This window comes from Hibiscus syriacus, unplaced genomic scaffold (assembly GCF_006381635.1).
Source record: "Hibiscus syriacus cultivar Baekdansim isolate YM2019G1 unplaced genomic scaffold, ASM638163v2 tig00000340_pilon, whole genome shotgun sequence".
Lineage (NCBI taxonomy): Eukaryota > Viridiplantae > Streptophyta > Magnoliopsida > Malvales > Malvaceae > Hibiscus > Hibiscus syriacus.
In genome coordinates, this window is record NW_024061783.1 from 2253724 (window position 1) to 2281025 (window position 27302).

The following is a 27302-nucleotide window of genomic DNA, read 5'->3' on the forward strand; positions in this document are numbered from 1 at the left end:
GACTGCGGGGGTTTAGATATTTCAGACTTGGAATTTATGAACAATGGATTGCTCGAGAAGTGGTGTTGGAGGTTCGGGTTAGCTACCTCGAGCCCATGGAAAGATGTGATAGTTGCCAAGTATAATCTGGACCCCTTGGCTTTGCTCCTATAGTTTCGAAATCTTATGGGTTTTCTTGGATTTGGAAAGGAGTTCTTGATACTTTCAAGGGGAGGGATGTCAATTTGAATTTCAAAGACATTTCAATTGCAGGTGGGAGATGGCAAGAGAATCAAATTTTTGCAGGATGTGTGGATTGAGCGGCAGCCCCTAATGGTCATCTTCCTTAGAATGTTTGCACTTGCTGTAAATAAGGAGGGAAGAATCACAGATTTTGGTTCAAAATTAGCCTCGGGTTGGAGATAGAACATTCGGTTTAGGGGGGAATCCTTTTGGCCGGGAGCGGGCACAATATTCTACCTTTCTTAGTTTCAAAGGTTCGACTTTTGACTCAAATTGGGTTAAGTGGACTGGGTCAAGCAACGGGATTTATTCAGCTAAATCCGCATTAAGGTCGTGGCTTACTATCATACTCAAAGATTTCAACTGGAAAGAATTATCTTTGGTAGGGATTGCCCCAATCAAAATCGAGGCTTTCGTTTGGTGTGCTCTACATGGAAGAATTCCGGTGAGAGAAGAACTAGCGAAGAGGGGAGTGATTTCGTTGTCGGACAGGGGCTGCCCTTTATGTTCAAAACAAATTGAATTGGTTGATCATCTATTGCTAACGTGCGAATTTTCTTGGAGATTGTGGGATATTTTCTCGCTTCTGAAGGAATATCGTTTGTGGCTCCTAATAACGTAAAAAACTTAATGTCATTATGGAGGGTATCCCTCCCGAGCAGATCTAGTAATTTGGTGTGGCTTACCCTTCCCTATGCGATCTTATGGACTATGGCTTTAGAGGAACGATGTGGTTTTCAATAAGAAGACCGTGGACGTGCTACAAATGGTGTTTCTAGTTAAGTTTCGGGTGGCTTGCTGGCTAAAGGCGAAATTCCCCGATGCCCCAATTAGTAAGTAGGAATTGGCCGTTGATCTCTCAAGGGCGGACGACGCTTTGCTGAAGTTCAAACCTGATCAATCTCTCCTCTCGTGGTCCCCTCCCTTAAAGGACTTCCTGAAATTTAACATTGACGGACCTATGAAGGCTGATGGTAGCGCGGTGGCATTGGGGGTGTTCTGCGGGACAACTCGGGTAAAACGCTACTATCGTTCTCGATCCCTATAGGGGTGGCTCCTTGATTCTGGCTGAAATTTTGGCCATGGTCCATGCGGTGAATTTATTTATGGAATCGGAGTGGTTTAGGAAATATGGGATAATTGTGGAATCGGAATGCAAGATGGCGGTGAATTGGTTGCAGCAATCCTCCTCAATTCCTTCCGAATGGGCCTCTCTACTCCTTCCTCTGGTGTCTGTTATTCTCAAAGAAAATTTTGTGGTCAAAGCCATATCAAGGAATAGTAGTACGTTGGCAGATTATCTAGCGAGATAAGGAGTAGGCTAGGCTCTGTATTGTACTTGTTGGAAGGGCTGGACTGGTTTTCCACAGAACATTCTGGGGGTGTTATTGTAGGTGTATTTTCAATGTGGGTGTGTAGGATTGGGTTGCTTTGCTTTGTTAAGTCTGATGAGCGGTCCTTCTGGTTATGTTTAGGATGCACTCTTTTTCCTCCGGTTAGGCTGAGGGAGGTTTTTTAACGAGGCCCCTAACATTGATAGTTCCTTCTACTATTCTAAATAAAAATTCCTTACTTTTCAAAAAAAAAAAGTGATACTCTTTTCCCCTTCCGCTTTTTGCAGTGATTCCTTTTGATTTCTGGCAATTATGAAGGAGGGTTTTAATGAGACCTCCAATTCTTACCAAAAAACTAATAATAATAATAATTCTCAAAGTATGTTTCTTTGCCTCGCAATACATTATATTCAAAAGTTATTTCTGCCATTCTGATTTACAGTGCTTACATTTATCTCCTAGGGTGAGGAAGATGATACAGCAGTGGATGTAAATTTCTCAGGAAACTTGTCCTTTGACAAGGTTATGCAACGATATACCGAGTTATCTTCGTCTTATGCCGCTCGAGATAGGGGATTTAAGTGGGGAAACAAAACTTTCTGGATCACTTTTGAAACCGTAAGCTGACGACCTTCCTTCTTGATTTTGGTTCATGAATGAAAACCACCGAGTTTTGTTTCTCATTTTTCTTCTTGTTTCTTGTTTGGTGTTGCCTTGTCCTTTAACTTGTTTTAATGACATTCCTTTCAAATGTAGGAGGTTAGATATAAAGTGGACTGCACCGAAAGCTGAAGGGTCATTTAGTGATGCTCGGGGATATATAATGATTGCACCCACTTGTATCACTGTTAATTCTTCATCTGCTGCTTTGATTTGCATACGAAAGTTCAAACTTCATACCCAGAGGAATACTGGCTAAACAGAAAGGAGTTCAGTGAGAATATCACTGTGCCATTTACTGTTGAAGGAGTGGAGTTGGACTTACGAATGCGTGGTTTTGAGTTTTTCAGCCTGGTCTCCTCTTATACTTTTGATTCTCCAAGGCCTACACATTTGAAAGCGACAGGAAAAATCAAATTTCATGGGAAGGTTCTGATGCCTTCTATAATTAGTGATGAAAATATTGGTCCCAAGGTTGAGGGGCAATCTGAGAAAATGACAGATAACATACGCAAAAAGAGTCTTGTCGGTGACTTGTCTATTTCAGGTCTTAGACTGAATCAGCTAATGCTAGCACCTCAGTTGGGTGGGCAGTTGAGCATCTCTCAAGACTTTGTCAAGGTACTGTCTACAAACTTTCTCCACCGGGCAAGATATCTATTAAAGCTTTTCTTGTGTTTATACTAGAATTTTTGGTGTACGTGTTAAGAGGGCTACAAAATTCTGCTAGATGAAACTTTAGCATGCTCTATTAATGTGGCTGTAGCAATTCCTACAATATAGAAAATATAATATAGGGGTTTAAAAATATTATGTTCTTTCATTATGTTAAGGTTGGGATAATAAGGCATGGTTGATGCTGTGGAAGGATGTTGCTTTCGCTGAGAATGCTTAGGATGAGGACCTAATAGATTGACGGCCTTATAATAGTATCACCCTTTACACTTTAGCCTATTCGACAAAGTGAGGAAGGTTTAAGTTGTTTTTTGTAGCTTCAGTTTGTCTATTGTTGACGTGTGGTGACCTCTCTAAACTAGTGCTGAAAGTTTCAGAAAACAAATATTATAGCAATGTATGGTATTGTTGTTGTCCCATTACTTTTCCTTTTCTTTTTCAGTTGTGTTTATATCTTCTATGTGTCTACTATTGACTGGGAAGTGACGTGTTATGCATCACTGGGTTGTTTCTCGCAATGCTGGGTTCTGATCCCTAGTTCTTGCAAATTATCCTTTTCCATTGTCTCGCTGGCCTTTGGCCTACTTCTTTACGGCTCACACCCTGTCGTTACAAAAAATAATAATAATAAAGCCCTTATTTTCCCTGTGAAGTCTGTTATCGTTGGGCTGGGTAAAATAGGAGTAAACATTTTCTTCCAGAATGTGAAGTATTTCAATATAATATCTGTTGTAGAGGTCCGCACCTTATTCTTATTGTATACCAATCTATTGCCAATTTTTTTCACTTATTTACAAAAATATGCGAGTTTACTCTGGTTGTGCAGTTAGATGCCATAGGCAGGCCAGATGAAAGCCTTGCAGTTGAGGTTGTGCAGCCCTTACAACCTGGCTCTGACAAAAACTTGCAAAATGGAAAATTATTCTCCTTCTCTCTTCAGAAGGGGCAACTGAAAGCCAATGTTTGTTTACGACCTCTACATTCTGCTACTTTTGAGGTATATTAAGATCTTTCCAATTTAGTTTGTAAATGTTAGTCTAATCAAGGGATAAAGGTCAGATGAACTTGAAACTTCCTTGCCATGTACTTGTTATTGCAGATACGCCACTTGCCACTTGATGAATTGGAGCTTGCTTCACTTCGTGGAACAATACAGCGGGTAAGCTTTTATGTGGGCCTTGTCAGAAATATAAAGCTAATACTAGAGATTACAACTGAATCAAGAAAATGATAGCACTTTTAAGCTTGAAGGTAGTGAAGTGTCTTTTTAATCTCTTTTCCTATTGTTATCTTTTCTTTCAATCTTCAAGCATAACTTTTGTGGGGTTTTTTGGGGTGGGGTGGTTGGATGGTTGTTTTCTGCACATTACACTTTGTGAAAGTTTTCTAGATCCTAAAAGAAGGTTCTACCATCTTTTGTGGTGCTTGTATTGTTGTTTTAAGCTGTTACTGGTCTCCATCTAAAACATTGTATCTCAAGTGAATTTAGATGGGAGCTTTCTGTAGGTCGATGATGATTAATCATTTAATATATCAGTTGCTAGTGGTGATTAACTGGAAACTGTTAATTACTCGTGCTTTTCTTTCCACTTTCAGGCTGAAATCCAGCTTAATTTCCAGAAAAGAAGAGGTCATGGTGTTCTCTCTGTACTTCGGCCTAAATTTAGTGGTGTGCTTGGTGAAGCCCTAGATGTTGCTGCTAGATGGAGCGGTGATGTTGTTAGTATTTGAAGCTTCTATGCCATTGACATGTTCATTATTTTCTGGTTAATGTGTTGGGTCATCTCACATGAAATAGCTGTGTAATATATTGTTTTTGTTTCAAAATAGGATTGGAATTTTTCAACCAATTTCGATTTAAAGTTGTCTCTTTTACCAGTAGTGGTTTCTCGGCGATGATATGATACATCTAGTTCAGTATATAATGATGGTGGTTATTTATCTTACTGATCTTTATAATAGGTATTGTATTCTGCATATTAGCATTGACATGTTTGTTCTTTATTTGGATTTTTTTGGCAACAAATTGATTGCTAATATTGCTTGCTAAAGAGTTTGTAAAATCTTTGTGGACACCATTATGTGATTGATGCTACTGGTTGACGTGAACATATGCAGATCACACTTGAGAAAGCTGTTTTAAAGCAAAATAGTAGCTGTTATGAGCTTCAAGGTGAATATGTATTGCCCGGCGGCAGGGATAGAAACTTCTCTGAAATAGGAACAGATGGCTTGTTTAAAAGAGCAATGACGGGGCATCTTGGTAGTGTCATATCTTCTATGGGAAGGTGGAGAATGAGACTTGAAGTGCCTAGAGCTGAGGTTGCTGAGATGCTTCCCCTTGCAAGACTCTTGTCTCGAAGTATAGATCCTGCTGCCCGTTCTAGATTAAAGGTTGTTTTTAGGTTTACTTACTGAAATGTTTTATGTTCAATTTTCTCAAGGCAGCTCAGATGCTCATTAGAAGCCACCCCATCTATTTTGCTGAAAGCATTTTGGTTGGTGCATAATAGCTTATCCTTATGCACTGTGCCCACTTCATCCTAACCAAGTTCTTCAAAATGAAAAATATAATTCATGGTTTCAAACGTCATTAGAATCCCTACGGTTGCTTTTCCTTTGCATTGTGGAGATCACTCCATAGTATTTAATCTTTCCAATTAAAAATCTTCATGTTTCCTCATACCATTTCCAGGATCTTTTCATTCAAAGTTTGCCTTCAGTGGGAGTATATACCGAGTGTCTTCCAGACTTACTTGAGGTACTTGGTCAATACCTGAATCCAGTAACTTCTATGACATGAATGCATGTAGAACGCACTAAAGTTCAGTTCTTGTACTTTCTATGCTTTTGATAGAGCTTTGAATTTTTAGGTAATACGGGGTCATTATACTGCATCAAATGAAGTTGTTCTTGAAGACTTAAGTCTCCCAGGTTTAGCTGAACTTAAGGGCCGCTGGCATGGTTCTCTTGATGCCAGTGGTGGAGGCAACGGAGATACAATGGTATGCATTTTCTATGTGCACAGCATGAATAAGTTTTAAAAATATTTGTGTTGAACATGAAATATTATAGCTGTTGTTAGGGTTTGTGTATAATCATGTAATTGATGTATAAAAGTTGTGTGAAATAACGAGGTCAGGATTTCTTGTTTTGAAGCTGGATCTTTGATGCATACCTATAGTTCTTTGGAAAAGCCAAGTTTTTATTTGTTCATGCATACACAAAATTATGGACTTAAAGCTTGTTTATAACTATATCTTAGCAACTGCAAAATATGAATATTGTTGGTGCTTCTGTTAATTTTGTCCGAAACATTCCTGAAACAGCATTCATGCAGCCAATGTCGAGCACAAAGTATATCTGGTTTTTGTGAATCATGATCTCAAGCACAGGCTGCTATGGGGGACCTTCTCTTTCTCTCATTTTTTTTTTGTACTTGAAATTCATATGAGAGATCTTAAATGTCGTATTCAATTTGCATACTGTGGAAGAAAGGATTGCCATTTGTCATTTCCTGTAACTTTTTTGGAACTTGTTTCTGTGCAGTATATTTCCCCTGACATAACCGGTTCTTGTAAATATTTTCAGGCAGAATTTGACTTTAATGGGGAGGATTGGGAGTGGGGTAGCTATAACACTCAATGTGTCGAGGCGGTGGGTGCATACAATAACGATGATGGTTTGCGTCTTGAGAAATTTTTTATCCAAAAGAATGATGCAACAATCCATGCTGATGGAACTTTGTTGGGGCCAAAAACCAATCTTCATTTTGCTGTTCTAAATTTTCCTGTTAGTCTGGTTCCTACCCTAGTGCAGATTATCGAATCATCTGCCACTGAAGCTATTCATTCTTTGCGACAGTTGCTGACCCCAATTAAAGGTATATTATACACAGAAGGAGACCTCAGAGGAAGTCTTGCAAAACCAGAATGTGATGTACAAGTAAGGCTCTTGGATGGTACCATTGGTGGCATTGATCTTGGGCGAGCTGAAGTTGTTGCTTCCCTGACCTCAAGCAGCCGTTTTCTGTTCAATGCCAAATTTGAACCAACCGATCAAATGGCCATGTACATATACAGGGAAGTGTTCCTGTTACATTTGTCCAAAATAGTGTGTCTGATGAAGTAGGAATAGAAACAGAAAAAAAGGGGAAATCTTTTGTACCTGGCTGGGTGAAAGAAAGGAGTATGGAGTTAACTGATAAAACCAGTGAGAGGAAGACCTTCCGAGAGAGAACAGAAGAAAGTTGGGATTCTCAGTTAGCTGAAAGTCTTAAAGGTTTAAACTGGAACATCTTAGATGTAGGAGAAGTTAGAATTGATGCTGATATAAAGGATGGGGCATGATGTTGTTAACAGCGTTATCTCCTTATGCAGACTGGCTTAATGGCAATGCTGATGTCATGCTTCAGGTGGGTTAATTCAAGAAGGTTCTTGTAAGCTTAACACTTACGGTAAAGAATTTGCATAACACTCAACCAAGAGTTATTTAGTAGCAATTCTCAATTATTTTCATGTCTTGTAAACCAGGTTAGAGGCACTGTTGAACAACCTGTGCTTGATGGATCGGCATCATTCCATAGGGCATCTATATCTTCGCCGGTACTCAGACAACCACTTACAAACATTGGTGGCACTGTACATGTGAAGTCAAATAAGTTTGCATTGCTTTATTGGATAGCAGGGTAAGCAGAAGACGGAAGTTGTTTCTAAAAGGGAATTTGCCCCTTAGAACAAGTGAAGCTTCCCTGGGTGATAAAATTGACTTGAAATGTGAAGTTCTTGAAGTACGGGCAAAAAACATTCTGAGGTGAACATGATTTATGATTCTTAATAGTGACTTCGTTTCATAATAAGTGGTTCCTGTGTTTATTGTGAGCATTGATGGAAGGGAGTAGTTGCGGTACCCCTGCTCCCTAGCTGCCATCTGGCATTTTCCCTACTCTCCCCACTAGATCCATATACTGAACATACCCCCCCCCTCTCTTCTAGCTTTTTATTAGCTGTCGAATTGTTTTGATTTCTTTTATGTGTTGATTGTGGGAAACTGAAATCAGTGGCCAGGTCGACACTCAGTTGCAGATAACGGGTTCCATACTGCAGCCAAACATATCAGGGAATATTAAATTGAGCCATGGGGAGGCATATTTACCGCATGATAAGGGTAGTGGAGCTGCAGCTTTCAATAGGCTGGCATCAAATCAGTCCAGGCTTCTAGGTGCTGGCGTCAACAAAGCAGTTGCTTCTAGATACGTCTCACGGTTTTTCAGTTCTGAACCTGCTTCTTCGAGGACCAAACTCCCACAACCCTTGGGTAGTATATGCTATTCAATGCTTTCAATTTTGATTCCTTTTCTTTTTCTCTAGCAGTCAACAAATACAATAGAAATCAAGACTACTTTTATATGGATCTATATTTTGAAAATTTCAGTAGATATTCATATCATTGAAATATTTCTTTTCCAATAACTGGATAAGAATTTAGACTTACATGCTATTCAATATCCATTACCTGTGTGTTTATCAAGCCCGAGTTAAACACATACAAGTCACCAAATTAGAAAAGAAAATTGGGGCCTTTTACGTCTGTTAGGCTTCTAAACCTTTGATTTAATATTTAAATGCTTTTGAACTTGAACTTATGTTTAGCTTTTGTTCTTGTTTTCTGCACAAATTAGGTGGTATTGACAGGATGAAGCTTCTTATTATTTATTAAAAAGAACAATAAATAATGTCAATCTCCTAAAATGAATAATGAGGATTTACCCTAGTTTCATGAACATGCAGAATTCAATCAATCAGTGTATAATCAATTTGTCTCTATTATTTGTTTCTGATCACCCAAGTGAAATGCTTGTTATTTCTTTTTTCTAGTTAAATCAACTGAAGTTGAGCAGGAGATGGAGCAAGTGAACATTAAACCAAGTGTTGATGTACGCCTTAGTGATTTGAAGCTTGTTTTAGGACCAGAATTGCGGATAGTTTATCCGTTGATTCTTAACTTTTCTGTTAGTGGGGAGCTCGAGTTGAATGGCTTGGCTCATCCAAAGTGGATAAAACCAAAGGGCATTTTAACATTTGAGAATGGTGATGTGAATCTTGTTGCAACTCAAGTGAGCCCTATGCATTTCATGTTTAATTTCCTTGGTGCTTTTCAAATTGTTTCTGGTGGGATTTCTTTATTGCATTTGATATGCTGACTTTGACTTCTCCAAATCAGGTTAGGCTTAAGCGGGAACATTTAAACATAGCAAAATTTGAACCGGAGCATGGTCTAGATCCACTGCTAGACTTAGCTTTGGTTGGATCAGAATGGCAATTCAGGATTCAAAGTCGAGCCAGCAATTGGCAGGACAAGTTGGTGGTGACCTCAACACGATCTGTAGAGCAGGATGTTCTCTCACCCACTGAGGTAATAGAATAATTAATAAAAAGATACTTAGATGGTGTGCCAATTTAATATTTCCTCTAGGTCCCCTGAAATTATCTATCCTGTCTAACATGAGCTGTGAGCACTTTTCCCACTACCTTCTTGCAAAGTGGCAAGGTTAGAATGACACAAATTCGGTCCTTAGAAACTTTGAACCTAGGAAAGTAGATCGTAACTCTTGTACTAGCAATGCATCCTATGACGTTCTTAAATGAATTGGTCATGATAAAGGATTTCTGGTTTTGGTTTTATAGCTGTGAATAAGCTGTGTTAAGCAAGGATAAAATCAAACCATTCCAAGTGAAATTTCTTCCCTATGCTGTGAAAATTTGCTCTAGACAGAATGGCAAAGTTGAATCTATCAGCTAGTTTGTTTTTTGTAATTTCGTTCATATACAATTCATGTCTCTGATCTTCCTGCCGCATGTGATACAATGTAATTATCCAATGTTGCAAGGCATTTATAAGTTTTGCTTGGATATCTGGATAACTTTTGCCCTTCGTTCAAATGTGGTTTATCATCTTCAGTTGCCAAATTCAGATGAAAATTCTGATCTCATGGGTTACAGTGATTTGTTTTGAATTTTCCCCTCTTGCACAGGCTGCTAGAGTGTTGAGAGTCAATTGGCCGAGTCCATATTGGAAGGCGATGGCCAACTTGCATTTAAAAAGCTTGCAACCGCAACACTTGAAACCTGATGCCAAGAATAGAAGGGAAAGGAGAGTTTGGTCAGGCCAGGTGGAGGCTTGTGTATGCCCCACAAATCCCCGGTTTGCTGTCCGTTGATCCAACAGCTGATCCTCTTAAATCTTTGGCCAGTAATATATCCTTTGGAACAGAAGTTGAAGTTCAGCTTGGAAAACGTCTGCAGGTAAATCTAAATTCTATCCGGTTTTTGTTTTGTAATTAATATTCCATTTCATATAAGGAGCTCTACCATCCTATAAGTGAAGAACAAAAAGGTGGGGAACGAAAAACCAACATTGTGAAACTGTTTTAGGTGCTTTGGTTGTGCACTAATAATTTGGACGTGGCTAAAAAGTTCTTACACAAGCTTTAGTCGGTGTTGAATTTTGGTCTCACCTGGTGCTTTCATCCCTCTCTTAGGCCTCTATGGTTAGGCAGCTGAAAGACTCGAGATGGCTATGCAATGGACCTTGATATACAAGCTCACAAGTCGTCTGCGAGTTCTCCTACAATCTGCCCCTTCCAAACGCCTTCTTTTTGAGTATTCTGCTACCTCGCAAGACTAACTTGCTATCAAGCTTTGTTTTTTTAGGCCAAACCTACCTGCCTGGGCTTTCCGCATGTAAAAGTTCCATGGTGGTGCCGTCTTTCATCTAAAACAAAGGGTAATAGGTTTAGGGAAGGGGGAATAGTTTTTGAAAATTCAAAGGTAGGTTTAATTACATTTTCTTATTCTTTGCTCGAAATGAATGAGCTTGTTTATATTTGCAGCACCTTCAACCTTTGTACAGATATAAAATTCAAGAGTGATGTAGTTCATGTTTTCGAGGGTCAAAAGAAACGGTTAGCGTTTTTTAAATCCTTTCTGGAATTTGTCAACCTTGAACCTCTTCAGCTCTTATATTCAATGGAAGTTTGCAGGACTGTAAATATTAAATTTCAAAATGTGGTCCGCAATAAGAGAAAAAAGGGGGGAAAAGAAGAGGATAATCAATGATAACAGAGTGTTGAAACCCTTTAAATTTTACACTTGTTATCAACATCAATGGAAACAAAAAAAAGAAAAAGAAAAAAGGGGTTGTCACCAAAATTTACATGGATCCTTGTATGAACATAATTATCAGTGGGAGGAGGAAGGCGAAATGATGCAACAGTCTGTTCCAGAAAGGGACCCATCTGTATCATGCAAAATTCACTTGGCAAGTTTTGGATGAATGATACATATACATACATGCACATAAAGACTTTATCTTGACCATCTGATACATTCATTCTCCTCATTATTATGTCGTTTTATTAGAAATAGTTTACTGGTGTTCATTTGTTATTGTTGATAGAGATAGAGAAAGAGGATGACCTCAGTCCACTCCTTGCTAAGAGTTGAAGCATTTAGAGAGTATAGATAACCTGCAATAGGCATTTGCACGTTGAATGACAACGGAAGATGATATGAAGAAGCATGTGAATAAAAACATAAGCCGGATATGTCATGAAGTACTCAGAAGAGACCATCTCAAGTCTCATGCATAGACTATGGCATCTTTGTATACATTCACCTTCCCCTTCACCATGTTGGACATATTGGCAGATGAGTTATGTTCCTCAAATTTTGGATTAAGTGGTTATTTTCTTTCTAAGAACATAGGGCATCATGGCTCTACCAAGGAAGTTTCGAATTTGATTTTGGAACTAATGAGAAATTAGAAAACAAAATGCACCATTGGAAAATGAGGAACAAAGAGAGATTCTATGATCCTACCTTCTCATTCAGCGGTTGAAGCAACATAATGTCGGCATAGGTTTGCTTCTTGAGCCTGCAAATATCCACGAGATGCATCAACATTCCGAAAAAAAAGAAGCTTGGCACATCTTTGCATTGATTGCAACTGTTGAAAGGGAGCACTTGCCGATTTTGTTGGTGATTTGCGATCAAGGTACTCATAGTACCAATATCGCTCACCGTCAATCTGAGATTTAGGTGGCGTTTAATTCGCTAGAATGTTTAAAAGAAAATTAGAATCTGTGAAGGAATTGAAATCTGTAAGAATTGTAATCCAATTCTATATTCCAAAAGATATAAGGTAAAAAAATATACCAAAAAAAATATGAATTAGAAACTCGACCCGACACGACTCAAAATAATAAAAAAATTATTTTTATTCAATAAAACATTAACTTAATTGAAAAAAATTATATAGAGAGGGGTATTATTGTAATTATTCCTAAATATATAAGGTAAAATTATATATTTTTTTCGGGTTGGTCTGGTTTTTTTCACCCTAAACTTGAACTCGACCCGACCCGAATATCACACTTAAAAAAACCCGACCCGACTCGACCCGAATATCACACTTAAAAAACCTGACCCGAACAAAATAAAGTTTCATCCGATCCGACCCGAAATAATAAAAAAATATTTTTATTTAATAAAAACAGTGACTTAATCTGACCCGACCCGAATTATGTATATTTTCGGGTCGGTCTGGTTTTTTTCACCCTAAACCCGAACCTGACCCGACCCGAATATCACACTTAAAAAAACCCGACCCGACCCGAACAAAATAAAGTTTCATCCGACCCGACCCGAAATAATAAAAATTTATTTTTATTTAATAAAAACAATGACTTAATCCGACCCAGCCTGAATTATATATATATATTCGGGTCGGTCCGGGTTTTTTCACCCTAAACCCGAACCCGACCCGACCCGAATATATGAATTAGAAATCCGACCCGACCCGAACCGAAATAATAAAAAAATATTTTTATTCAATATATAAATAAGTTACCAAAGGATTGATGAGGGTAGTATGGTCAAATTTCAATTCCCTCCAACAAGGGAATTGAATTCCATCAATTTTTAGATGTAATTCACTTTCCCTCATTTGATGGAATTGAATTCCATCAGGGATTCCAATTCCCTTGAAAAACTTGAACCAAACATGGGAAAGTGATGGAATTATATTCTAATTCCCACCAATTCCAAGGGATTCCATCCAACCAAACGTCACCTTAGAAAAAAGAAATATATAAGACACTTTGATCCAAAGCCTTTATATATATATATATATATATATATCACTTCAAATAAATATAAACCATGAAAAATGGAAATGAAAAAACTGAAGAAAGGTCTTTAAAGCTTACTTCTCTGGCATGTGCATCAGGAACAGAACCCTCACTCACCCGCTGGCTCCAGGTGACACGCTTCAAACAATGAAGAATGTAGAGGGGTTAAGTTTTCATAAATTGAATCCAAGATCCTTTGCATAGAGATTTATTTATTTACTCATTCATTTAAATGTCAAAAAAGTAGAGATTGTGTATACTTTCAGAACATGTGTAAATAAATTGATTGCATGGTTCAGACTCCATAAGCAGTTTTTAGTTTTAACATTGATAGATAAAGAGTTGGTATGCTCTTCCTCGAGTGAAACTGAAAGTGATATGAAAACCAACCATTTAAAAATTTTCTTGGATGGAAGCTGAGCGTTGCGACAGTTTGCCACACCACCACCAACCATTTAAAAAACGTGGAGTCAACATTATATGGTAGAGTGTTGCGACAGTTTGCGTCACGTCAGCAGATTTTTAAGGATATCGTTGAAATGGATACACACCATAGAATCGATATGCTTGGGAAACATTAGGAAGATTGACTGACGAGGTACTAGGGGCGTCAACGAGTCGAGTCGAGCTCGACTCGACTCAAAAACTCTAAAACAGAGCTCGACTCGACTCGAAAACTCGCGAGCTTAAAATTTTCAAGCTCGACTCGAAATCCTGAACTGAAGCTCGTGAGCAACTCGAAAAGGCTCGAAATGAAGGGGGGAATCTTAAACTTAACTTGATTGAAGCCTCAAACTCTAACATGAACCTTAAATACATGAAAATCTCACGACATTTTAAAAAAAAATCAATACATAAATGTTAATATTATTAATAATTTATTTTTTAAAAAATAAAATCTTAATATATTCTATTTTCGAGCTGCTCACGAGTTTTTTGAGTCGAATATCAAGTAGCTCGCTTCGGCTCGTTAAGAACTCGAGTCGAGCTAGAACTAGAGTCGAGTCTATTCGATCCGAGTATTTATCAAACCTTGATCGAGTCGATCTCGAATAGCTCGCGATCTGTCTCGTCTCATTTACAGCCCTACGAGGTACACTGCCTACATCGAGCATTGGAATCAGTATCACCTATCGCTCCCCCCGTGTTATGAGATACACAGTTGGACCTTGATTTTAACCATTCTTCGTATCTCATAAATTACGAAACAAATGGAATATTATATCTCACGACAACAGAATAGATGGAAGAATGGGAACAACATCATATGCCAGATTTCTCAAGTCCATGTCCAAGAAGAAATCATCGGCATCTTCATCTTCTTCAGCATTTGCCGCTAAAGATTACTACCATGCATCTCAGGCTAGTTTCGAATTTCATACCTCATATCATACTTCAAACATGATTCAGCCGACTTGGGTTGGACATTCATGGGATACAATCCAACACACATCTAAGGTACATGAAGATTCGGGTCAGGGTGAATGGGATCACTTCGTATATAGCCAACAAAGTCGCCAAGTCGAATCAGTAACGGCTATGATGGCGTCAAACACCATAAATTCATCCCCTTATTTCGAAGGTGCATCTAAGAGTGTGTTGAGTACACCTCAATTTTTTCAGCAACCAACCCAAGATGCAGCCGATGAAGATGACGACGATAACGATCAAGGCGGACGACCCCGACGTACTTGATGAGTCCCGCGACATTATCATTCGACAACTCCTCGACACGACAAAAACTAAGGAAATATAAATAAATTTTATTATATTGTAAATAATTTTTTACTTTGTAAATAATTTTATCTTAATAAAAAATAAAATTTTTTCTTAATTAATTTATTTTTTAAATTTTTAGTCCGTATATGACCTTTGAATTTGATTGTTGACAAACGGCTAGAAACATCTAGTTTTTTAAATTCAAAGGACTGGTCATCTCGAGGTGTCGGGTCCCCCTTTTAATTTTATAAATTAAATTTTTAAACAAAAAAAATTCTTTAACGCCGTGACGAGTCCCAATAAAATCAATAAAAATAATGGTTCACTTGAGACCCACACATATGGGCCCATAAATTCAAAAGGGCTGGTTACCTCAAAGTGACGAGTTCGATATAAACTATAGAGAAATGACATAGTTTCACAAATAATTTTCATATTGACTCAATACCCTAAATAATTAACCCGTCTAAGATTTTTGGAAAAAAAAAAAAAAGGTGATCTATATATATTTTCCCTGAAGGCCCGTTTGAAATTTAAGCCTAACATTTATAGACGGGTGGACTGACTCGTTTCAAGAATATGACCGAATAAGGATTCGTTATCCGTAATCGGATTGATGTTAAGTCGGTTTCCAAACAAGACGCGGACGTCACTGCCTTCAAGTGGCCTCCTTGTTAAAAAGGCATTTTATTATTGCCTTCCATTTTAATCGCAGATCTCTTCAATCATTTTTTATTTTTATTTTTATTTTTAATAATTTCCAGACGATCTTCAAACGCTCCGAACATTCAGGTAATTTCTCTTTCAGTTTTCCTTCTTGTTCTCCGATCACATCAATAGAGAGTCTTTTGTTTCTCTAGCAGTATTTTTAATCGATTTTTTTGGCTTTATTTCTCTTTCAAAATTTCTGCCTGGTCTTTGGTTTTTGATGTTTTAACTTTTCGTTCTGCTTGATCTTCGCGACGTTTTAAATTCGAGATCGTAAGAGAAGAGCTAGAAGCTTAAGGGAATTTTGGTTACTTAGATTGCTTTCTTGATCAATTTTTGAATGTTCTATATAGTTGTCTGACGACTATATATATTGTTTAATCCTAAGAGTTTGATCAAGATACCTTTTCTGGATTTTACATCACATAAAAGTTTGGTAAAAAATTTATATGTTCGAGCTGATTGATATATGTGGTGAGCCGAAGCTTGTTTATTGTAAAGGCTTTTTTTTGTTGTTAAAGTAATCTTTTTATTTTGAAGTGCAAAAGTCGTAAGGAATGCCTAACATTTGTGAATTGGAGCTTACTTTATATTAGTTATCTGAGAGATTTTACATTCTGTTTGTTTTTAAGCTATAGGTTGTTGCTACTTTATATCCAGGCCTTATAGTAGAGGTTACGCAAATTCGTTGTTTCTTACAGCATGAAAACAATCTCGCCTTCGCTTTTAATTCTTTGGAGTTTTCAGTAGTCATTTCCTTTAATTATTATGCTCCTTTGCTGGTAGGTTGAAGTCTTATTACACTTCCCTCTTTGTGGGTTATTCTTTTGGAAATGAATGATTTGCCTCGTACTCTAACAGGGTTTCTTTTGTGTGTGTTTTTCAGTGTTTTCCATGAAGACGATGAAGCCTGGAGTTTCTTCATTGAATCCCTATGCAGCATCATACATACCTCTTGCCAAAAGGGTGGCCAATGATAATGTTGTAGATGCTCGGTTTTATCCGAGTCTAGGTCGGGACAGGCCCCATTCAAGCCCAATGGACAACATATATATGCACAAGAAGATAGCAGTTTGAGGGTCGGTTTTTAGCAGTTTTAGTTTTTAAGAAATAACCACCCATCATCAGTTTTAATGGGATTTAAAAAGAGAGAGGGATATCAACTAGGGGAGGAGATAAAAAATTTACATAGGGAGAGAACTAAAAAAAAAAGGGAATTTCGGTAGACTTTCTGGTTCAACATTGTTGGAAGCAATAAAAAGAAAGCAATTTTTTTTTAAATTTCACGGTTTCATTCGAAGGAAAGCATCAATCATTCACAAAAGCTATAGCATTGTCTCGAGCAAAAGCAACACCAAAAAACAGAAAGTATTAACAAGAACAAAACCAGAAAAAGGAAGAATTTAGGAGGTATTTCTTTCATTTTGCTTATTTTCTAGTAGAAGTTTATGTGTGTGTGTGTGATTTTTGTTTGAAACGAGAATAAGGGTTAGAAGCTTACCGACTTGAGTCATCGGGTTGAAACTGAAGCGTTGAGAGTTGCTCGAGAAACCTTGCGTATGAGTTAGGGGTTAGTTTCCAGATTGAGGGTTTTAAATAAAAAAGAGTGAAGGCTAGAGTGATGACCCGAGAGGACTTACCTGGTCGAATCCTATGATGGTCGGAGTGAAGAAAGCCATTAACATGGTGGCTTGCCGAGCATGGAGGAACTGTGGGCTCTATTTAGCGCCGTTGTTTGTTGATAGACAAGGGGAGAGGAGTGTAAATCGTGAAAATGGAGAAGTGAGACTAGGTTTAGATTTCACATAGAATAATATATATATATTAATTCACTAAAAGATAACGTTTAGCCTTAGGTGAATACACATGTGGTGAGTGGAATAATTGCATGTGAACTTCGTTAACTTTTGACATTTTGTATTTTAGTCATTGAATCAATTTTTTTAGGTTTTTCAATTTGTCATTCGTATTTTGTGCGTTTTTCTTTTAGTCTTAAGTTTATGTTGTTCTTCGTTTTATGATGGTTCTGGTATTGGTTTTGTAATTTTGTCAATTTATGATTTAATCGCATAATACGTTGGACTATTGAGCTGTTTAATTTACATTTTATTTACTTAACTTTGTTATTTGCTATTTTTATCCTTTATGGTAGTTGATTTAAAGCTTAGGTTTTTGGGCAGTAGGTTTAGGTTTGCTTTTAAGTAACGAATTTTATATTATTTTAATGTATGGTGTGCATTTTTTTTTTGCATGTATATATTATATCATTAAGTGTTATTTTCAACTTTAAGTAAATAAAATTAGTATTATATTTGTAGTAATTAATTGATCTAGCATAAAAAAAATTGATTACATGTTAGTATAATTTTAATAAGTTTTTTTTAGTGTATAGTTATATGTGTATTTTAGACTTAAATATTTTTTTCAAATGTGTGACATTATTTAATTAGTTTTCGCATGGTAACCTCATGTGCATAACTCGACATTATTACATAATTTAACTAAGGGTAATATCCTTTTAATTTAAAATTGTTGAAGTGGACAGTCATAACTGATTTGAGGTCCGCTTTTAATGATTTTAAAATAAAAGTGTATCCCGAAAGTGAAACCAAAAAATTAATTCGTCACCTAAAATTTGGGAATGAGAGAAAAAGAAATGTTCGTTTATTTAAATATATCGAGAAAAGGTTGTTATATCTTTTAAGATCTGGTCTCGATATTTGTAAATAATCGAACATTCTTTATCTTTCTAAAACAATTCGGTAATTTTAATTTAATTTATTTGAATGCTTTTGAATGTTTTTTAAATTTACATCTTTGTTTTACGGGATCAAAAACCAAATTAAGTTCGAATTTATAAAGTTCACTGCAAAGACGTTAATTAATCGACTAGGTACCGACTTAGGGCGTTGTGGGGGTGTTAATCCTTCCCCACACGTAATCGACTTCCGAACTCATTTTTTGGTAACGCATACCTCAATTTGTTGTTTTAATTAAAATTAATTTTTATTTAAAATGACAAAGCATTTTTGGGTGCCCAATCACACCTTAATCAAAGATTTGTGGCGACTCTTTGAACCGTATTTTTTGATCGTAAGGGAAATTCAAATTTTTTCGAAACGAGAGGTCTTTTAAATTGCATTTGTTTTAAAATTAAAAAGAGACAATTAAGAATTAATGTGGTTTTCAAAATCTCACCTTTTTCACCTTTAAGAATAAATCGTTTCGACAGCTTGGCGACTCTGCTGGGGACTTTTTTTTAGAGAGTCAGGCCGATAGTCGATTAATTAATTGTCTTTGCAATTGAAAATTACAAATTCGTTTTAATTTGATTTTTGATCCCTTGTTTGGTTTTTAATAAGTTTAGTTTGTATTTTGATTTTCTTTTAATTTAAATCGATTAACAATTAAATAGTTGTACTAATTTGTTTGCTAATGATTTCAGATTAATTGTGTGAAATTTAGGAAATTTTGAGTGTTTTTATTGTGTTTTTCGCTTTTCCTCACACACTGCAGAGTTGCATTTTTATGACATGAGCTAAAACCCTGCTCCGTCCTAATTAAGTAGGAGTGAGAGACTATGCCCTCGTGTGGTTTTCACCTCCGCATGGGATAGTGGATTGCTCCTGGAGCTCACACCTTATGGTCCTCGTGATGGTAATCACCTCCGCATGGACATAAGGAGGTGTGTTCCCTCGAAATTGAACTCGATCCCCTAAAGCCTGTGATGGGCCAGGATTGAGGGTTTGGCAGCCCAAGGGGGTACCGTCAAGGACAATTCGAGAACCTATTGCTTTAGAACCTAACCCGGCATATAGTGAACGTAGAGCCCGAACTTAGGTTGAATTAAATCCGAACCTTAAGAATCCCGTGAGGAGGGTACACAAGGAAAAGCTTTTTCGAGTCATTTATTTTCGTTTTTTTTTCCGAATAAATGCATGCGAACTAGATATCGTGCGGTTAGGTTTATTTTTTTGAACAAGCATGCTAATTAGATATCATGCGGTTAGGATTTATTTTTGTGAATAACAAAGCATGGGGGTAGATATTATGTTGGGTAGGATCTGATAAAGCATGATTGGGTAGCCAGCATGTGGGTAGGATTCTTGAACAAATTATTATCCCGATTTAATTGCTTTATGTTTGCTAACCGATCTCTTGTTGTCTTTGTCTTGTTCCTTTTCTGTTTTGCATTGCATTATTCATTACATGGTGTTGATTTGGGATCGATGTCCATATAGAAGGCCAGTAACATGGAACGAACGGTTCAGAAAGAGGTTGAGGACAATGCAGATGTTCTGAGGTGGTCGGAACAGTCCCAATTGACCAATGGAGACAGCGTAATGCCTGGATATATGTCGGAGTTATTTGGTTACACTCACATCAACGTACGTCAGAATGATCTGAGTGAGCTAAGAGATGTATGGGGAAGATGGGAAGCAGTCGATAAGGAGATGTTTTATCAGTTGTACGTCGATATTCCTTATCTTCTGGATGTTCCTATTGACAGAAATTTGTTTAGAGCATTGGCGCAGTTCTGGAATCCGGCTTATAGCTGTTTCACATTTGGTAGAGTAGACCTGACACCAACAATAGAGGAGTATCAAGCATTGGTCCGTTGTCCGAGGTCCCAGATAGATAGAATATATATCAAGCTGCCAGTCACTCCTTCATTTAAGAAGAAATTACTATTGATGACCGGAATGAGTGAAGATTGGGTAATCAGAAACATTAAGAAGAAGGGAGACAGTGAGTGCATCTCTTGGGCTGCTCTGAAAGAAGTAATTGCTCATCATCCTGATAAGAGAAAGAAGCTTGACTTGTTTGCTTTAGGGATTTATGGGCTTGTTATTTTTCCAAAAGTGTTAGGATATGTAGACGTATCAGTTGTTGACCTGTTTGAAAGATTAGACAAGCGCGTGGATCCTGTTCCAGCTATTCTAGCAGAGACGTTCCGGTCTTTGAGTTCTTGTAGGCGCGAGGGAGAATGACGCTTTATAGGATGTGCGCCTTTGCTGCTAGTGTGGATTCTGAGTCATTTCAAACATGTTGAAAGAGCACCAGGACGAGTGTTTATAGAGGGGTTTTCGCCTTTGAAAGATTTTCTTTCTAAAGAATGGCATGGGGGCTTCACCGAAGAAAAATGGATGGTCATCTTCAAGGATATCAGAGATGGAGATATTTTGTGGCGAGTTTCGTGGAATACCTCTTCGAATATACTTTACCGATGTGGAGAGCGAGATTGGGTTCCTTTGCCAGGTATATGGGGTTCTGTTGGGTATGCACCACTACTAGTTTCCAGACAGTATGGGTCAAGGCAGTTCATTCCAGCCACATGGGACTTGGTAGGGTCAGATTTTGCATTCAAAGGAGATCAATATAAGAGTAAAGTTAAAGGGGTTGCTGAGGCCTGGAAGCAAACTCGTCGCGTGAATTTGTTCACCTATGATCTCGAGTTATCTCAAGAGTACGAGCAGTGGAGAAGCGGTCGAGTAAACGACAACATCCCGATAGTGAATCCTGAAAATATTCAGCCGGTGGAGGAACAGTTGAGAGTGGTGTCATCTCCATTAGAGTTAGCCAAGCGCGATTTCGAAGCAGAACGGAGACAATAGAGAATGACTTTGCAGAAGCTAGAAGATGATGTGTATCAAAAGGGATTGGAGATTGACATTCAGAAGAGTAGAGCAGATCGAATTGAAAAAGTAGAGAAGCAACTTCGGCTAGACTTTGACGATCTTCGGTCAACTTATCAGCGAATGGCAAAAGCTTAAGTATGTTCTAGCTCGAGTAAGTCTGTCGAATTGAGGCAAGAGGTGGCGAGCCTCAAAAGAGTAGCCGGAGAGAGTCAAGAAGAGCTCAAGCAAAGCATGCACCAAGTGAAAATTTTATCGAAAGAAAAGGATTCTTTAGAGCAGCGGTTACAAAAGAGTCAAGCCCAGAATGAAAAGTTGAAGGAGAAAATTTCAAGTTTAGAGACCGCATTACGACGATACCGAAACAGAGAATGTAGCTCGAGCCAGGGGGAGGTTGAAAGTCTGAAAAAACAAGTGAGTGAGCTTGAAACCATGGTTCAAGATTTTCAGAGGCAAGCAAGTGAGTTATCGATAGTTCTTATGAGGGGGATATACAGTGGCGTTTTCGGTGGGAGCGAGCTCAGGCGATAGTTAAGCAAATAGAGGACTTTATTGCTTGTTACCTAGACCACGCGCGGGGGATAGCTCAATATTTGGTCATTCTATCTGAGGAAGCTGCTGATGTGACTGAAGAACTGGATCCTGAGGCTGAAGAAAACCAGAAGATCATGGAGTTGCTAGCACATGTACAGCAAATATGAGAGATGGTGCAGATTTATTTGTGATATGTTTCAACTTTGTAATTGAACGTCGTTCTAATATAAAGAGTTGTTCTAAGGAGTCGTTCCAGGATCAACACCTTGCATTTTGCATATGCATTTTTTAATGCATTTAATTTTTGCATCGCATTTTATTCATTCATAATCATATATCTCATATTTAATAATAAATATCAGTGATAACAAAATGACTCTGTGACAGAGTAATACTGGAAAATCCCAAGCATATCTACAGAACCAGGAAGAAAGTTATGGAAGACAAACTTGCCCAAATTGAGAAGGCTCAGTCGGAGTTACAAGATAATATCAAGAAAATGCAAGAAGATATGATGAATGCCCAAAAGGAGATGTTTGCCAAGTTTGCGAGTATGTTGGAAGGAAGAAATCCAGAACATGGGAAAAGCCCTATGCCAGAAGGTGTAACTGAAGACCCACTTCATCATCCAGGGTTAACCCCAGAACAATCTCAGAATATTCAAGTGACCCCTGTTCAGGTCGGGAAGGTGCACATTAATCCAGTCGGTGCTTCTGTTAACATACAGCCTGGATCTAGTTCGTATCAGGAAGAACATCAATATCATCAAGTTCCGGACCTTGATGAAGAAGCCAAGAAGGACCAAAACAATCTGTTGGAAGAGAAATGGAAGCAGTTAGAAAGAGAGGTCAGAGCCATGAAGGAAGATACCAGTGTCTATGGATTTGACGCAAAGGAGTTAAGTCTAGTTCACGATCTGGTCTTGCCTTCAAAGTTTAAAGTTCCTGACTTTGAGAAGTTTAATGGTACTAGGTTTCCCTCTGCGCATATCACGATGTTTTGTAGGAAGATGACCGGATACATAGGGGACGATCAATTGTTGATACACTGCTTTCAGGAAAGCTTAACTGGCTCGGCAATCCGGTGGTATAACCAGCTGAGTAGAGCTAATATTAAATCGTGGAAAGACTTGGCTAAGTCCTTTCTTGAGCAATACAAACATGTGAAAGATGTTAGGCCCAATAGGATGCTGTTGCAAGGAATGGAAAAGAAGTCTAACGAGAGTTTTAGACAATATGCTCAAAGATGGAGAGATGTAGCAGTGCAAGTCCACCGCCATTGGAAGAGGAGGAAACAATATGCTTTTGTCACACCTTAAAGGCTTTTTTTTTCTCGCATCTTATCGGTAATCCTTATCGAAGTTTTGCTGATGTAGTTACGGCGGGAGAAATGATTGAAATGGCTGTTAAGAGTGGGAAGCTCGATGGAGGAGAGTCTAGTAAGAGACCACCAACGAGGAAAAAGGAAAACAAAGTCAGTAATGTGAGGCAGTACGATTCTAATAACATCACTGTTTCCCGTCCTCAAGGAGCAGGGTCGTCAACACAAAATGATAATAGACAAGGGGCAAGGGACCAGAGGAGAGAGAGGCCTCAATTTGACCCCATCCCGATGACCTATAAGGAATTGTTTTAGATTTTGTATGATCGGCATGTGGTTTCGCCGTATCACGTGACACCAATGCAACCTCCTTTTCCCAAATGGTATGATGCTAGTGCTCAGTGTGAGTACCATGCAGGGAACCCTGGGCATTCCATTGAGAATTGTACTGCTTTTAAGAAGGTTGTCCAAGCTTTGAGAACGAGGAATGTCATCAATTTTGGTGACAGTGAGCAGCCAAATATAGCTCAGAATCCGTTGCCAAGCCATGCAGGGGCAGGAGTTAACGCGATTACTGAAGAAAAAGGAAAGAGAATTGTAAGGAAGGTTAGTGATGTAGTATCACCCATGAGTTGGGTGTGGTGCCAGATGGTCAAGGTAGGATTGTTGAAGCCCAGTTTGATGGGTGAACAGTTTAACAGTGGAGAGGTATGTCTGTATCATAACAGTGAAGGACACAATATTCAGCAATGTCCTGACTTCCTATCTTTGGTACAAGATATGATGGACGGTAAAGAAATTGAGTTCTTTAGAGAGATTGCTGAAGAAGAGGAAGCGGAAGTTTGCGCTTCAGAAGGATCGTCTAAAGGGGTATACAATGCCAGTTGTCCCCTGATTTACTCCCAAAATCGAGTTGCTGAGAAGGTAGCCCCGAAAGTGGTTATTACACTCCATCTCCATTCCCATATCGGAATAAACAAGTGCCTTGGAGATATGATTGCCAGATGGGAGATGTAACAAAAGAGAATGAGGAAGTAGATGAGTTGGGACGCTTTACTAGAAGCGGTAGGTGTTATTCTCTTAATCCACCTAAAGAGTCTGAGAGAAGGTTGCAGTTGATAAAGGAAAAAATGGATGTGCAGATAGAAGAGGATAAGCCTGTTATTAATGAACCAGTAACCGAGAGTGAAGCGGTAGAATTTTTGAAGTTTCTGAAACACAGTGAACAGTGTTGTGGAACAGTTACACAAGTTGCCTGCCGTATTTCTGTTTTATCATTACTTTTGAGTTCAGAGGCCCATAGGAGAATGCTCTGTTAAAGTTTTGAACCAAACTTTTGTTCCGAAAGAGTCCCATTGAAAAGTTGGATCGGTTAGTTTCCAATATACAAGTTGATAATTTTTTATCTTTTTCTGAGGGTGAGATCCCTTCTGGGGATGATGGTAGTCAGAAGGCTTGCACATTACAGTTAATGTAAAGGGTATGTGTTGTCCCGGGTCTTGTTTGATAATGGTTCAGCTTTGAATGTGATGCCTTTAGTGACTCTAAGAAGCTTCCATTAGATAGTACACTTATGAGAACCTGTCAAAGTGTGGTTCGAGCTTTCGATGGGACAAAAAGGAAGTGTTGGCAAGATTGATGTTCCTCTGAATTGGTCCAGCTGTATGAAGTAGAATTTCTCGTAAAGGACATTATGCCTACGTACAATTGTTTTTGGGAAGGCCTTGGATTCATCAGGCCGGTGCAATTCCATCCACATTACACCAGAGACTGAAATTTGTGATTGATGGAAGGTTGGTATGTATTCATGCTGAAGAGGACATTTTTGCTTCTGTTTCTACTACTGCTCCGTATATTGAAGTTTGATGAGCAAGCCGTCGAGTGTTCTTTCAGATCGTTGGAGTTTCAATGCTACGTTTGTGGCCGAAGGCAAGAAGATACCAAAGCCTCGATTGTCAAACTGTACCAAGATGGGGCTTAATGACTCTTGGAAGAGGAGCAAAAGTTGGAAAGGGTTTAGGCCGACAGTTGCAAGGATCGGTGAATCCCATATGCCCTATACTAAAAAAGATCGATTTGGTTTGGGATATCAGCCACTTCGAGGGAAGATGAGGGAATAAGAAGGGCCAAGAAATCAGAAAGGCCAGATTGGCTGGTGAAGACCTTAGCTGGGAACCCATGACCTTCCCGCCGTTGAGTGCATTTTCATGTCTGGGGGCATATGTTTCAAGGGAATTCAAGAAAAACTGAGACGATGGTTGAGAATGCCTTGGAGATTTAGGCATTAACGTTATAACTGATGATGAATTTGAGGAAATGAGAGTTATGGGCATTTATCCTGCACCGCCGGGCTTTGTGTGAACAATTGGACCGCGGAAGAACTGCCTGTAGTTTACAAATCTTTTACAGAGTAATGCACTGGAACTTTCTCCCTGTTGTTCATACCCTGGGGCAATAGGTGATTTTATGTAAAGGGTTAAGCTGTTTGTTTTTTCTTGCTTTCAATAAAAGATGCATTCTGTTAGTTCCAAATGGCAAACATTTTCCCATTCATTTCATTCATTCATTCTTTGTTGTATATATGTATGTATTTATTTCTTTCTATTTATTTATATGGGAAAATCCTCCCATATGTATATATGTATATCTTCTCTTTCATTATTTTTTTCAGGAGCTCAAATATCAATATATGAATGCTAATGACTCTGACCCGGAGATTGATTTCGAGAAGCCTATATGTCAAGGAGAATCGAGGATTTGTGATGATGATGAGGTGTGAACTCCCTTTGAATTGTTGAAATGGTGGAGAATGAAGATAAGCAGATTCTACCTCATAAAGAGTCTACTGAAAGTTTGAATTTGGGGACGGATGAGGATAAGAGGGAAGTAAAGATTGGTACCACTCTGTCAGTTAGAGGTCGATATGATTTGATAGAATTGCTTCAAGAATACAAAGATGTGTTTGCTTGGTCATACGAAGATATGTCGGGTTTAGATACAGAACTGGTTGTTCACAAACTACCAATAAAGCCTGAATGTAAACCGGTACAACAAAAACTGAGAAGAATGAGACCCGAGATGCTGCTCAAGATTAAAGAGGAAGTGAAGAAACAATTTGATGCCGGGTTTCTTAAAGTGGCCAAATATCCTGAATGGGTGGCTAATATTGTCCCAGTACCGAAGAAGGATGGGAAAGTTCGAATGTGTGTTGACTACAGGGATCTCAACCGAGCTAGTCCAAATGATAATTTTCCCTTGCCACATATAGATACGCTAGTGGATAATACTGCTGGAAATTCTTTGTTCTCTTTTATGGATGGTTTCTCTGGCTACAATCAAATTAAGATGAACCCTGAAGATATGGAAAAAACAACGTTCGTTACCATGTGGGGAACGTTTTGTTATAAAGTAATGTCGTTTGGATTGAAGAACGCTGGGGCAACATATCAAAGGGCCATGGTGACGTTATTTCACGACATGATGCATAAGAGATAGAAGTGTCGATGATATGATTGTCAAAGCCAAGACAGAGGAAGAGCATATTGGGAATTTGAGAAAGCTTTTTAAAAGACTAAGAAGATGCCAACTAAAACTCAACCCAAATAAATGTACTTTTGGGGTGACATCTGGAAAATTGTTGGGTTTCGTAGTAAGCCAAAAAGGAATTGAAATAGACTCAGATAAAGTAAAGGTTATTCAAGACTTGCCAGCCCCACGAACACAAAAAGAAGTCAGAGGATTTTTGGGGAGATTGAATTATATAACTCGGTTTATTTCACAGCTGACGAAAAAGTGTGATCCCATATTCCGCCTTCTTCGTAAGAATAACTCAGGAGAATGGAGTGAAGACTGTCAAAGAGCTTTTGAAACAGTGAAGAGATATTTGTCGAGCACTCCAATTTTAGCGCCACCCATCTCAGGCAAACCATTGATTCTTTATTTGTCAGTTTATGAAAATTCAATGGGATGTGTGATGGGGCAACGTGACCAAACTGAGAAGAAAGAAAGGGCTATCTATTATCTCAGCAAGAAGTTCACTGAATGTGAGACAAGATACTCACCCATTGAAAAGTTGTGTTGCGCTTTAGTATGGGCTACCCGAAGGCTTAGGCAATATATGTTGTATCATACTACTTGGCTATATCCAAGCTTGATCCCTTGAAATATCTAATGGGTGTGCCTGCATCTGGAAGATTAGCTCGTTGGCAGATCTTATTGTCCGAATTTGACATCCAGTACGTAAACCAGACGGCAATTAAAGGAAGTGCTATAGCGGAATTCATTGCAAGCAGGGCTTCGGAGGAA

The 27302-nt window shown here is 38.3% G+C and overlaps 1 long non-coding RNA gene and 1 pseudogene across 1 annotated transcript; one reads left to right on the top strand and one right to left on the bottom strand.

The window, feature by feature from the left end:
- LOC120202254 overlaps positions 1–10816 on the top strand; it is a 28435-nt pseudogene extending 17619 nt beyond the window's left edge.
- A 130-nt stretch (positions 10817–10946) lies between these two features.
- Positions 10947–11825, bottom strand: LOC120198976. The gene is made up of 3 exons (XR_005523410.1): positions 11771–11825; positions 11369–11418; positions 10947–11187 (listed from the first exon to the last, which is right to left on the bottom strand). It is a non-coding gene; the product is annotated as an uncharacterized LOC120198976 (long non-coding RNA).
- Between the last annotated feature and the right edge of the window lie 15477 nt (positions 11826–27302).